A 10947-nucleotide genomic window follows, 5' to 3' on the forward strand; every position below is an offset into this window, starting at 1 on the left:
CCCGGCTGTGTGGCCTTGGCCAAGTCACCTCGTTGCTCTGAATGTTAGCTTCCTCATCTGGGAATAATAATACTGTTTCACGGAATTGTTGTGAGGTTTATAGAAGAAGTATGAGAAAGGCATTTTACATGCGCATGACACACAGGGGGCCCTTGGTGAATATGAGTAGGTATGAGTGGAACCTGAATCCCATGGACATTTATGTCCCCCTGGATACAGTGACTAGACCTTACCACTGGACAGTGGACACGCCCCTAAGGAGCTGTGGCTACAGTTTACACTCTCTTGGCCTCAGTTTTGTCACCTATAAAAGGAGTTAATAATAGTGTGGTTTAAAAGACACAATGCACATTAAGGGGCCAGCCTGGTGGTGTAGTGGTTAAGCTCCAGATGTCCACTTCAGTGACATGGGGTTATGGGTTTGGCTCCCGGGTGCAGACCTACGCACCGCTCATCAAACCGCGCTGTGGTGGTGTCCCACATACAAGATAGAGGAAGACTGGCACAGATGTTAGCTCAGGGCCAATCTTCTGCACCAAAAAAAAAAAAAAACAATAATAAAAATTAAAAAATAAAAGACACAATGCACATAAAGCCATCAGTTCAGTGCCTGGCACAAGGTAGGTGCTCAGACCGGGGGTGGGCGGAGACGGGTCTGGTCAAAGCCGAGCATGTACTGATGAGGAATCTGAGGCCGAGACGGGGAGAGGACGCCCACCCACCCACAGTGATTAGTGGAATAACCTGGTTAAGACTCACGGGGTATCTTACCATCGGCCAATAGAAACAAGCTCCCACTGAAGGTGTGTATAAAGGGATCAACAGAGGCCCCCAAAAATCCTGACCCCTGGATAACGTGCTGGTGAGGAAGAATTTGGGAATTCAAAATAAACAGCTTCAACCTGGGAGGGGCAGACGCCATAAGGAATTCCTCTTGGGAATCTCAATTCATATCAGCTTCTTTCTTATCAAAATTGGAATCATCAATGAGGTCAGTTTCCGAATTGCTCTCAGAAGATGCCCTCTGGCACCTGACCTTGTACTTCCAGGGGTAGGGCTGCTCCGAGCCAGAGTTGCAAGCATTAAAACGTGAGGACGTTCGTTACAGAGTTCATGAGAGCGAGACACTGGGAGCAGCCTGCCTGCCGGAGAGTCGCCTGAGCAAAGCTCGGTGATCCAACATGAGGCCGCTATGAAAACTGACATCTGTAAAGAATTGTTAATGAAACAGGAAAAACATTTACAAAGTAAAGTGAAGAAAAAGAGACAAAACGGTGCCTCTGTAATGACTGCAACTGTGTAAAACAGATGCGTGCGTGTGTGTCTTGTGTGTGTGTCCACTCTTTAGAAAACAGACTAGAGGGAAAATAGGCCAAAGGACAATATTCCCTATCCTAGAGATGTAGAGTGACAAGAGGTCTCTATCTACCTCTCCATCTGTTTACTTATTTATGATTTTATGCCTTTACAATTCTTCTCCAGAGAGTATATATTACTTTTACATCCGGAAAGTGCTGTTTCAATGTTACATGACGTATACAGGGCAGATGCAAAGTGAAACCCTCCAGCCCTTTACAGCGTCTTCCCTGACTCCTGCATAAAGCTGTTCGGAGAAGGAAGTTTTAAATGCCAGTCCACCGTCCCACCCAAGACAAGTGGCTGAAACACGCGAGGGCTCAGATCCTTCCTCTAAAGCATCATTAATGTCAAAGGATGGCTCGGAGACAGTGACACTTAAAAAAGGAGAGAGAAAATGCGTGTTCAAGGAGAACAAGGGAGTCAAGCTTCAGAAGGACCAGCTCACCACGCACAAAACACAGTAAGATCTTAGAAGGAGGGGAAATGGGGTGAGGTAGGGCAAAGGGGACACATTTTCAGATATAAAAAGAAGTTCTGAGGATCTGATGTACAACGTGGTGACTATAGTTGATAATACGGCACTGAGTTCCTGCAAGTTGCTGAGCGATCTTAAGCATTTTCACCTCCGCCACACAGTTACCTGTGTGAGGTGACGGAGGTGTCTATTGGCTGGATCTTGGTAATCATTCCACAATGCGTATGTATATCAAATCATCAGGTTGTATACTTTAAATATACACAATTATATTTGTCAATTATTCCCAATTATTCTTCAATAAAATTTTTTTAAAAAGAACTTGGGAAAAGACCTGCAAAATTATCAACATTTCTGTTTCAATGATCTATCATTGCGTAACAAACTACCCCAAATTGTAGCACTTGAAAGAACATCGATTTATTATTCTCATAATTCTGTGGGTCAGGAATTCAGGCAGGGCTCGGCCGGCTGGTTCTTCTGCTCCACATGGCATCGGCAAGGGTCGCTCTGCCAGCTGGTCACTGACGCATCTGGCACCTGAATGCTCCTCCACATGCCGTCTCTCTGGTCTCTCCTCATTCAGTCACCCAGCTTGAGCTTCTGTACAGTGTGCAGCTGGCCCCCAGAGCACAAAAGTGGGCACTGCTGGGCGTCCTCAGGGCTATGCCCAGAACCCTCTCCATGTTCTATTGAGTGAACGCTAAGTGCAGAATGGTAAAAACAGAGAAACAAGAACAACGACAACCATACAAGCAAACACACAGGAGATGAGATTATACAGCATCTGTGGGGTATATAAATGCATGGATACAAACCAAGCTGATATGGTTTCTTCTGTAAAGTGGAACAGGCACCAGGAGTGGATTGGGAGAGGGGTCAAAATGGACTTCAGCCTTGTCTATAATGTATTCACGTTTATAGGTAGATTACATAGTATTTGAAATAGCCCCCATGAACATAAACGGGCATTCATTACAATTTGCTTTTGAGATCATTGATTTCTACATCCTTAATTTGGAGTTGAAAAGATCAAGATTCAGAGAGGGGAAGTGATTGGCCCAAGCCTACACAAGGTGGAGAGTTTGCTATAAACCCAGTGGAGTTCCTGCCCAGAGTGTCTCTACCATGTGACACTGTCATCCTCATGCAGAGGCCACCAAGCTATCTTCTCAGTGATAGCCAACGCCCAGGGAGACAGAGGGTCTGTGCCTTCCATGTCCTAATTCCATCTCCGATTGTCCTCCCACTGCCTGGCCAGCGTCAGGATGCAAGGAGAACACTGGAGCCGGAGGCGGGAACCAGCTCGGGGGTGCTCTGTGCTCTCGACCTCCTGTGCGACCTTGGGTGAGTGGGGGACAGACTCAGTGGTCTCTCTGCTTCCTTCCAGTTCTCAGGTGCTACCTTCTGTGAACTTTGCCCGTGACCAAGTCCATACGCAACATACCCTCTGCATGACCCTGGATCTTTGCCTCCTGTTCATAATTAAGAGGAGAAACCACCAAATGAGCATGTGCGTAAATATATGCAGCAATGAAGTCTTTTTTTTTTTTCTTTATGTGAACTATTTTGGCCTAATTCTTTTTTTACAAAAAGAATGGCTAATATTTCATGGGGAGAGATAAGATCTTGCTTTAATACGGTTAGCTTCAATTGACCTTGAACTGAATCTACAAATTTCTTAGAGGTGACCTCTTCATCGACGCTTGGTACACATTCACAAATAAATGAACTGAGAAGATTCCTATTTAGATAACTTGTCCAAGAGAGTATCCAAAATAAAGGCAGATGTCCAGGGCTCATGAAGAGAAGTCATAGAGTCATGGAATCTTAGAATAACAGAGTGTTCGAATGAGAGAATTAGAGAATCTTAGAGATGAAGAATTCAGAGCTAGAGGGGACCCCTCACATGAAAAGAAAATGAAAGAGCTGAACGGTGCACTCTTTGGGGAAGAGGTTACGTGTTGGTCATCCCCAGCACCAAGGCTGGCGCACAGTAGCCCATTCTAAATATTTCATAACAAGGGAGTGAGGGAACAATGGAGTGTTAAGGAAGTAATAATGTAAAAGAAAGCCAGAGAGGGAATCACTCATTCAGCAAAACTTTACTGTACACCTACTGTGTGCCAGGCCTTGCGTGACTCAGAGATGAGTTGACACAGATCCTGCCTTTAAAGTGGTTCCAATCTAGTGACAGTTACTGCTGGCAGGGGAACATTCTGGGAAGATTTCCTTGAATTCACGCCCTTTTTCCCACCTAAGCTGCTCCTGGAGGGGGCCCCATCATGTCCTGGACCTCGGACCTGCCTTTCAGAGCCTGCCACCAGGTACATAGTGGAATCTCGCTGTCACTGAGTGGGACAACTGGCTAGGCTTTACCAGCGACAATGACAGAACAGAAGAAAAAAATCAAAAGGGAATGTAGCCCAAATTCAATCATTTATGTTTTCTTTTCATATACCGTTATAGGTCTTATTTAAAATAAGAATAATGCTTTCTACTCGGTGTGTACCAGGGGGGTTTTGGTGGCGATTCTAACAGAGGTCAAAATTTAAAGTACATGGGTTCAAATAATCACCACCCCCCCCCCAACTAAAGTTCAACTGTTGATGACTGCCATTGACCCTGGCTCTCGGTCGTCCCCGGGAGTAAGCCTGCAGATGCTGCGCAGCAGGGCTCCTGAGGGAATGTAATAGATGGCCAGTGGAGAAAGACTTCTGCTGTCCAATAGTTTGGAAAACGCCAGTTCAACGTAAAGCTCTGCACATTTCTTTATTACAGGACTTCTCAGAGCATTTATCATGCTAAAGGTCACAGTGAATCTCCATAGGGGACATCCAGGATGGAGCTTTCCTCAGTGTAACTTGACCATAGCACCCCACTGGAGAAACCCTGAAGAGAAATATAACGCTGGGGATAGAAAGCAGGCACGGTGAAGATGAGGCCAACAAGCCAACACATGCGCAGTGTGTCCTGGTGGGTCCCACGGAAGCTGATGCTGCCACGGTCTTTTTCACCTGTGCATCCTCTCAGTCGCCATGTGGGCTTTGTGTCCAGCCCAGCTGCCTGGAACTGCTGAGGGCGATCGCCTCCCCGATCGGTTCACCCCTTCCCTATCCCTTCCCCACCCTACGGGGGCAGAGCCTTTGGGGGGCTCACCCCCGGCTCCCCGAGCGTGAGCCAGAGCAGACGTGGCAGAAGGGAAGAGAACAGCATGATTTGGGTGCAGACTTCACGTGGTCCAGCATGGCTGGTGGAATACCAATTTCAGGAACTCGGGCTTCATCTGAAAGGCAAAGTCAGGCATCGCCGCATTATGCAGTCAATTCCCCCTTTCCGTGGAGGGTCGCTTGACTCGCTCCTTCTCATCCTCTGAGTCTCTGCCCCTAGGGCGCCTCCTCAGTACGACCTCCATACGTAAAAATCCATCCCACACTCTGCGCCTTCGCCCCACTTCTTTCTCCTCAGAGTACTCATCACTACCTGACATTATGAGGTGGGTTTTATCCATGTCTTGTCTCTGTCCCTCGCCAGCAGGCAGGCCCCATGAGGCCTGGCACTTTGGTTTGGTCCCTGATGCACCCAGCAAGTGCCTGCTCACAGTAGGCTCTCAATAAATTGTGGAATGGGTAAAGGATTTTGAGCAGAGGAGCCACGTGGCCGGAGGACTGTTAGGGTGCTATTTCTAGGTCATTCCTCATGCAGCTGTTCAAAACATTGACTTTTTATTTACAGGAAACACATTTGCAAAGGCATGATTCCATCTAAATGCTGGCATCTACGGTATGTAATGAAGAACTCAAAAAGTCAAAAGATTTCGAGGGCAGTTAGCCCAAATGTCTCAAACAAGAAGTCCAAGGGCCATCTCTAATGAAAAATAAGCTTTGTCCAGCATGTACAGCATTTTCTTTTTAATGCCTTTAGGCCACTGAGCTGCACTCCTCCACCCTCCCTTTTGTCTCATACTTGGCCCACCTCACCCATTTACGTTACTAGCCCTCAGGTCATTCATGTACGTAACTTGACCAAAACTTTTCATTTCCCATTTGAGAAAATAGAAACTCAGAGATGGGTTGAAACCTACTCAAGGTCTTACAGCTTAAGAGGAGCCCAAGTCTGGACTACAACCTGTGTCCTAGACACCCAGCCCACTGTCCTGCCCTGACACCATCCTGTCTTGCTCTTGACCGGACAGAATCTGGACTTGTCGTCTCTCCTGCAGGGGCTGGACTTCCCTTTCTCTTGCTAGACCACAACTGGGAAAAGTAGAGACAGCAGACTGAGTGGAACCAGGTGGACCCTGTGAGAAGAAGGACCGTAGAGCCAGGAAGAGGACTGAAACGAAATACCTTGTCCTGGCCACACTTTGGGCACCCTAGGGTAACCCACAAAACCCCCCAGGCAGGACGCTCTTCCCCAGCTCCTACAGACCTTGCGGACAGCTCCTTTGTGATGGCCGCTGTCCTGAAACATGTTCACTCTCACAGCAAACTCTTCCTAAGAAACTTCCAGCGTTCCATGGTCGGGAAACACGGGCTTTGGGTGCAGAGAGACCTGGGATGGACTCTATCCTCCACCACGGCTGACTGGGCACATCTTATAACCACTCTGAGTCTCAATTTCTTATTTTAATATAGTGAGGATAATAATGGCCCACAACCTTTTTTTTTTTTTGAAAGAGAAAATGAAAGAATTTGATTCAGGCGCCAGGACAGTTGATGTCACGTAGAAGGAGCTTTAAAATGATGACTACTTGTCTTAGTTGGGTTTCCCAGAGAAGCAGAACCTGAGACAAGAATTCAAGTGCACGTGATATATTTGAGAGGTGATTCTAGAAAACAACAGGGGGGAGTAGGGAAGTGAGATGATGAGGGGAAGCAGCCAATGAAGGGTGGGTTATCAAGCATGTGACCACTGCACAAGCAGAGTTCAGTTCTATGGGGAGCTCTGGAAGATGGTGCTGAATACACGCCTGAGTTATTCCCCATAAGGAGGGAGGGAGCTGGGGTATTGATCTGCCAACTTCCGTCAGTCACTACTTGAGGGTTACTTCCAAAAGATGCTAATTCTTCAGCACTTCCAGCCTGCCTTACTTGCCTCTAGGGCTGATTCCAGGCATAAGGAGAAAGTCCTGGGGCAAAGAGATGTGTGTGCTGACAGCTGGGAATCAGGCAGGTGTGCACTGAAATGGGGAGAGTGTGGACATAAGGGCAGGGCAGCAACAGCATCTGCTACTCTTCTGCTACTGCCCTCATCTAGAATAGCTAATATTTAATGAACCCTTATTACCTCCCAGGCAACGTCATAAGTATCTGACATGTTTTCCCTTATTTAATCCTCACCACAAATCTATGAGGTAGGTCTTACTGCTATTCCAATTTTATAATTGAGACAATTGAGGGCCAAGTTTGTGTAGCTAGATTTGAACCCAGGTTAATTCCAGAACCCATGCTCTCACACTCACTAACTCTTCTGAAGGCACACACAACAACACAGCTAGTTAGTGGTGAAGTCAGATTCAAACCCCCAACCGCAGAGCTCGGTGTGTATTTGAGCTCCATCCTTGGCCACAGCCTTTCCTAGGCACACTGATCTTGTGCAAGATGCTTGAGCTCTCTGGGCCTCCATTTCTCCAGCTGTAAGATGGAGCAAGAAGCACACATACTTTATAAGGTTATTGTCAAGATGAGCAAGAAGGTAAATTCAGTTCAGCAACTGGCATACAAGGTGTGCTCAGTAAATGAGAGCTGCTATTTTTCCTCCTATGGAAACCTCACTATTCTCATCTGTAAAATAGAAAATATAAACCAATCTCAACGGATCTCTTGGTCATCAGGTGAGAAAGTGTAGGCAGCTATTACCATTTCCATAAAAATAAGAAACTGGAAGCTGAGAAAAGTTCTAAAATATTTTATGAGGATTGGGAAAGACCATAGTCCTGACCCCATCACTTTCTGTTCTCCCTCTATCTAAGGCAATATCATCCATTCCCATGGCTCTAACCAACATCTACACAATTTCAGATACTGTATTTTTTCTCAGAGGTTTTTTGGTTTTTGTTTTGCAAGGGTGGGTGGTGGTGGTGTTTCTGTTTCTCTACTGATGTTTCCTTTCTTTTTATTAATTAAGAGCATATTTTCCTTTATATCATTGAGCACAGTTCTAACAACTGCCTTAAAATCCTTGTCTATCAATTCCCATATCTGCCATATTTGAGTCAGTCTCTATTAATTATCTGTTCTGTTAAGAATAGGTCGTATTTTCCTATTTCTTTGTGTGTCAAGTAATTTTGGACTATATCCTAAAGGTTGTGATTATCATGTTGTAGAGACCCTGGATTTTGTCATTCCTCCAAAGAATGTTGATTTTCTGTTTGTTTCAGCAGGCAATTTTAACATAGTCAGGCTCATACAGACAAGTCTGTCTCTTGGGCAGCAGCTCAAATCTCACTTCAGTTCTTTTATCCTTGACTGAACTACTTGTGGTCCATTCTGCACATCCATGGTTTACTAGTCCACCAAAGATTTGAATCTAAACACAGATTGTGGCTCCCCTCTCTAGCTCTCTTCATTCTGAAATTCCACCACCACCACCACTTCACTTTCCAGTGGCTGTGACTGCCACAAACCCTGTGCTCCTGTCTTCAGATGAGGAAGATTGCAGGTTTTCCACTGGCACTTCAGCTGCCTCATGTGGTGTTCACTGTGGCCTGTCTTCAGGCTAAAATCCATTATAAACAGGAACATCATCCTATGCCATTCCCTTCTTCCAAGTGTCTGTTCCCTTACAGAATCTGTCTGCTTTTACTCACTCTCCAGTGCCCATCTTTGTGTAGTTGTCTTCGATATCGTGTTCCATTTTACCCAAAAAAGTGCCACTCACAACTCATAATGAAGAAAACTGAAGCCTCTTCTTCTGTTTCAAAGTCATGAGTAGATATTTCTAGGCTCACTTAGTTCTCAGCCATCAAATAGCCCATTTAAAGTCATTTTTTTCCAGCCAATTGAGAAACTTTCCACATTCATTTTCTCATATGCCCTCTTATTCATTCAATGATGGAAAAGCAGAAATTAGTTTGCAGAGTCCCAGCCCTGGCATCACACAGATGAGTATAGGAGGATGGGGTTGGAGGTGAGAGACACTAACTTCATAACTGGCCTGGTCACCTTGGATGAATGACTTTCCCTCTCTGAGTCTCGGTTTTCTCTTTGTAGAGAGTTGGATGTTCAGTTGAGCGTTATACACAATAGCAAAAGAAAAAAAATGAAAACAGCTTTAAGCAGTCTAACAACTGGTAAAAGAAATTGTCGTAAAACTAGATAATAGAATATGTTATGTTTGTTAAGAATGATTTTGTTGACGTTAATGACATGGGAAGTGTTCTTAATGATCGTTGATAATCTAAAATTATAATGACAAAATTCCAAATAGTTAAACATAGTAATAGGATCCCAGTTTTACTTAAAAGTATGCATGACATCCTTTGAAAAAGGACTTGAAAGACGCATATGAAAACTGTTTTTAGAGGTAGCATTATAAGTAATTTCTAGTTTCTTCTCTATTTTCTAATTTTTTCTAAAATGAGTATGTGTTATGTTTATTTCAGAGGGAAAAGCTTTTAAAGTATTTTTTTAATCAAAGTGATGGGCTAACATCACCAAAATCCTTCCAGCTAGAGTATTCTGACGCATTGATTTACTCAGTAAGTATTTATTGAGCACCTGCTATATAAGAGCCCCTCTGCAGGGCACCAGGGAGAAATTAAAGGTGATTAAGATACTGTCCTTTACAGCTTACAATCCAGGAGGGAGTCAGACATATCTTATTCCTTTCTAAAACTCCAGTGCTCTGCTTACAACACAGCAGGTGCCCATTCAATGCTTGTTGAACAGATGATGACTGTGCTCGCCCAGCTCAACATCAAAGCCGAATGGGACACCTGAGACAAGGAGACAAAAGGGGGTGTGCATGGGGGGCACAGAGGAGGATCTGGAAGGGAATAAAGGCTACCAGCGGTGGGGAGCATGTAGATGGAATGCGGGAACATGGGTGGAAGGTCTAACTTGACTGTTGCTGTGTGTTGAGCTTGGACGGGACTAGAGAGACCCACTTGTTCCCTCCACCTCAACAAGGATGCTCTTCCATGGCTCCCAAGAGTACCCAAGGCGATCAGAGGTCCCCTGGTTCCCAGAGGAGGCTGAAAAATCAGACCGCTTCCTCTATAGGTAATCATTCACATCAGCGTCCCTTACTTGCAGAAAGGAAGTTTGTCTTCTAAGTTTTATTTGCATCTCAGCGAGAGACTACTGGACAGACGGAGATGGGCCACCGTGCAGAGGATGCCCCGTCCAGGTCCAGGGACCCTCCTCTGCCTGGTGCCTCGTGTGGCTTCAGGTGGCCATCCCTAGAAGGCGGGGAAGACCCACACCCCTTAATTAACCTGAGAAAAATTGGAAACAGCTGTGAATAATTAGACAATTTAAGTGCTGGGAAGGAGGAATAATTTCTGTAACCTTTGTAATAAATCTTATGCTGTCTCAGTCCCTATGCTGGACTTCAACTTTTTTTTCCAGGGGTGAGTTAGCACATTACTCATAAAAGAAACAGTATCCCTTTTGTTTCGCCTGGGTCTGTTTAATAACAAAAGAGCCTATCGCAATTACAGGGGCAGCACGCTGACAAAGCGAGTGCCCCCCTCTGACGGGGCTCACAAACTCCGTGGTGAGAAGGGTGGCAGGTCCCTGACCGGGCTGTCCTGTTTGGTGTGGCTTGATTTCCACTCCAAATGATCTTCACTTTCAACTGGCTCCAGATTTTGGAGACTGTGGTGGAAAAGATCGAGTACCCCAATGTGTGGACGTCCAACAAGAAGGACCTCCTGTTCGCGCAGGGTCGAAGTTCTGCAGGATTTCAGGAGTGTGTCTGTTTCATCCCACCATATCTCTCAGAGAGAGGGGGAAAAACTTCCCATAATTAAAGAGCAGGAAAGGAATAGAGGGGCCCCTAGACCAATTCCCTCATTTTGGAGAGGAGAATCAAGGCCCCCAGGGAGGAATTGATGGGGCTGAAGACACTGCTGAATTTGTAGCAGAATCAGATCTGGAATTTGACTA

This window comes from Equus przewalskii, chromosome 25 (genome assembly GCF_037783145.1).
Source record: "Equus przewalskii isolate Varuska chromosome 25, EquPr2, whole genome shotgun sequence".
In the NCBI taxonomy this organism is placed as follows: Eukaryota; Metazoa; Chordata; class Mammalia; order Perissodactyla; family Equidae; genus Equus; species Equus przewalskii.